This window comes from Vulpes vulpes, chromosome 10 (genome assembly GCF_048418805.1).
Source record: "Vulpes vulpes isolate BD-2025 chromosome 10, VulVul3, whole genome shotgun sequence".
Classification (NCBI taxonomy): domain Eukaryota; kingdom Metazoa; phylum Chordata; class Mammalia; order Carnivora; family Canidae; genus Vulpes; species Vulpes vulpes.
In genome coordinates this window covers 73,146,043-73,149,809 of record NC_132789.1, presented here as the reverse complement: position 1 = coordinate 73,149,809, position 3,767 = coordinate 73,146,043, and the positions used below count along the sequence as shown (strand labels likewise).

Below are 3,767 nucleotides of genomic sequence, written 5' to 3'. Positions count from 1 at the left end.
AGTCCATCATCCGGCTCCCTGCATGGAGCCTGCTTCTCCCTCTGCCAGTGTCTCTGCCTCTCTCGTTCTCTCTGTGTCGTGAATAAATAAATAAAATCTTTAAAAAAGAAAAAAAAATAATTTTGGCATCGATGTTTATCAGGGATATTGATCTATACTTCCCCTTTTTGGTGGCGTCTTTGATTTGGGGATCAAGGTAATGCTGGCCTCATAGAAAGAGTTTGGAAGTTTTCCTTCCATTTCTATTTTTTGAGACAGCTTCAGAAGAATAAGTATTAATTCTTCTTTAAATGTTTGGTAGAGGGACACCTGGGTGACTCAGTAGTGGAGCATCTACCTTTGGCTCAGGGCATGATCCCGGGGTCTGGGGATTGAGTCCCACATCCGGCTCCCTGCGTGGAGCCTGCTTCTCCCTCTGCCTGTGTCTCTGCCTCTCTCTCTCTGTGTCTCTCATGAATAAATAAAATTTAAAAAAATCAAATAAATGTTTGGTAGAATTCCCCTGGAAAGCCATACAGTCCTAGAATTTTGTTTGTTGGGAGATTTTTAATTACTAGTTTAATTTACTTGATGGTGATGGGTCTTTTCAGATTTATTTCTTCCTGTTTCAGTTTTGGTAGTTATATGTTTCTAGGAATGCATCCATTTCTTCCAGATTGCCTAATGTGTTGGCATATCATTGCTCATAATATGTTCTTATAATTGCTTATGTTTCTTTGGTGTTGGTTGTGATCTCTTCTCTTTCATTCATGATTTTATTTATTTGGTTCCTTTCTTTTTTCTTTTTGACAAGTCTGGCTAGGAGTTTGGCAATCTTATTAATTCTTTCAAAGAACCAGCTCCTAGATTCATTGATCTGTTCTACTGTTCTTTTGGTTTCTATTTCATTGATTTCTGCTCTAATCTTTACTAATTCTCTTCTTCTGCTAGGTTTAGGCTTTGTTTGCTGCTCTTTCTCCAGCTCTTTAGGTGTAAAGTTAGGTTGTGTATTTCAGACTTTTTCCACTTCTTGAGAAAGCCTTTTATTGCTACATACTTCCCTCTTAGGACCACCTTTGCTGCATCCCAAAGGTTTTGAACTGTTGTGCTTTCATTTTCATTTGTTTCCATGAATTTTTTAAATTCTTCTTTAATTTTCTGGCTGATCCATTCATTCTTTAGTTGAATGCTCTTTAACATCTATGTATTTGTGTTCCTTCCAAATTGCCTCTTGTGATTGAGTTCAAGTTTTAAAGCACTGTAGTCTGAAAATACGAAGAGAGTAATCCCAATCTTTTGATACCACTTGAGACCTGGTTTGTGACTCAGTCTGTGATCTATTTTGGAGAATGTTCTTTGTGCACTCAAAAAGAATATGTATTCCGTTGCTTTAGGATGGAATGCTCTGAATATATCTGAGCATTGATATATCTGTACATCTGGTCCACTATGTCTTTCAAAGCCCTTGTTTTTTTTGTTGATCTTCTGCTTAGAAGATCTGTCCATTGCAGTGAGTGTTAAAATCTCCTACTATTATTGTATTATTATCAACGTGTTTCGTTAATTTTGTTATTAATTGGTTTATATATAATTGGTTTATATAATGGCTGCTCCCATGTTAGGGGCATAAATATTTACAATTGTTAGATCTCCTTGTTGGATAGACCCTTTAATTATGATATAGTGTCCAGTCCAGTGCCCCTGTGGCAGTGGCAGAGGAGGAAAAGGGAGGTGGACCGGAAGGGTGGAATAGCCCGGGCACCCCTCACATTCCCTGTGGTGGCCATAGGGTGGAGTGGGGCAGGGTGGCCCACCCAGACCCCCGCAGCAGAGCTGGGAGTAGCTGCAGCGCCTGCCACCAGTCTGCCCACTGCCCTCTCCCCCAGCGCGGGGGCTGGGAGGTGAGGGAACCTGATGACTGTACCATCATGGTACTGGTACATGTACATGTACGTGGTACATGTACATCATGATACTACATCATGAGTGACAGTAAATGTGACAATATTACAGTGTGCAAGTGGCCAACTCAGTTTTCACTGTCTTTTTTTTTTTTTTTAAAGATTTATTTATTTATGATAGAGAGAGAGGGGCAGAGACAGGAGGAAGGAGAAGAAGGCTCCATGCTGGGAGCCTGACGTGGGACTCGATCCCGGGACTCCAGGATCGCGCCCTGGGCCAAAGGCAGGCGCTAAACCGCTGAGCCACCCAGGGATCCCCAGCTTTCACTTGTCTTAAAACGTTATCAGCAGTTGAAACCAATTGGCTCTGGAGCCCAACGAATTGTTTGTGCTGCTTTTGATACAGTTCTTGGGCTAAATAATGCAGTCAAGAAACTAAGTCATCCTTTTCAGAATCAGACTCATGCAAAGAGAGCTTACCCTGAATTCATCCTCTTAAAATGTGTCAATCATAAAAATATAATTAGTTTGTTAAATGTGTTTACACCACAAAAGACTCCAGAAGAATTTCAAGATGTGTATTTGGTTATGGAGTTAATGGATGCTAACTTATGTCAGGCTATTCACATGGAGTTAGACCATGAAAGAATGTCCTACCTTCTTTACCAGATGTTCTGTGGTATTAAACATCTGCATTCAGCTGGTAGAATTCATAGAGATTTGAAACCTAGCAACATCATAGTAAAATCAGACAGCATGCTTAAGATCCTTGACTTTGGCCTGGCCCGAACAGGGTGCACCAACTTCATGATGACACCATACATGGTGATACACCCGAAGTCATCTTGGGCATAGGCTACAAAGAGAATGTTGATATCTGGTCAGTTGGTTGCATCATGGGAGTGCTGGTGAAAGGTTGTGTGATATTCCAAGGCACTGATCATATTGATCAGTGGAATAGTCATTGAGCAGCTGGGAATGCCTGCTGCAGATTTTATGTAGAAACTCCAGCCTACCGTGAGGAATTATGTAGAAAACAGACCCTGGAATCAAATTTGAAGAGCTCTTCCCAGATTGAATATTCCCATCAGAATCCGAATGAGACAAGATTAAAACGAGTCAAGCCAGAGATTTGTTGTCAAAAATGTTAGTGATAGATCCCGACAAGTGGATCTCTGTAGACAAAGCTTTACATCACTCATTACTATTTGGTATGACCCTGCTGAAGCCGAAGCGCCACCACCTCAGATTTACGATGCCCAGTTGGAAGAAAGCATGCAATTGAAGAGTGGAAAGAGCTGATTTATAAAGAAGTGCTGGATTGGGAAGAAAGAAGCAAGAATGGTGTTGTGAAAGATCAGCCTTCAGATGCAGCAGTAAGTAGCAACGCCACTCCTTCCCGGTCATCATCCATCAACGCCATCTCATGCATGTCCACGGAGCAGACGCTGGCCTCAGACACAGACAGTAGCCTTGATGCCTCAACGGGACCCCTCAAAGATTGCCTATGATAAGTCACGAGTAGCAAGCTCGTCATCAATGAAGGAGCTCTTGCTTCCATGAGCCTGAAATGTGTGGGGGTTGATGGAACCAAACAGAAAACTCCGTGTTCTGCATGTAAGAAACACGATGCCTTGCCCCTACTCAGTTCTAATAGGATTGCCTGCCTAGATTCCACAATGAAAAAGATAATGTCTGGAGGAAACAAGCCACACTCTTAGAGATTTTGTGTTCAAGGTCATTTCAGGTGAGCAATTAGAATACACGATTTATTTTTTTTTAAAGTTGTGCGGTCATAGTAGTGACAATTTCTCATCCCAAGTAACTGTTGGGACTTATATGCATGTGACCACATGTGCTTGCTTGGACTTGCCATCTCAAACTTTG

The 3,767-nt window shown here is 41.6% G+C and overlaps 1 pseudogene; it reads left to right on the top strand.

Annotated features, from left to right (window-relative positions):
• Positions 1 to 1,961: 1,961 nt before the first annotated feature.
• Positions 1,962 to 3,406, top strand: LOC112913003 (mitogen-activated protein kinase 9-like; annotated as a pseudogene).
• Positions 3,407 to 3,767: the final 361 nt, after the last annotated feature.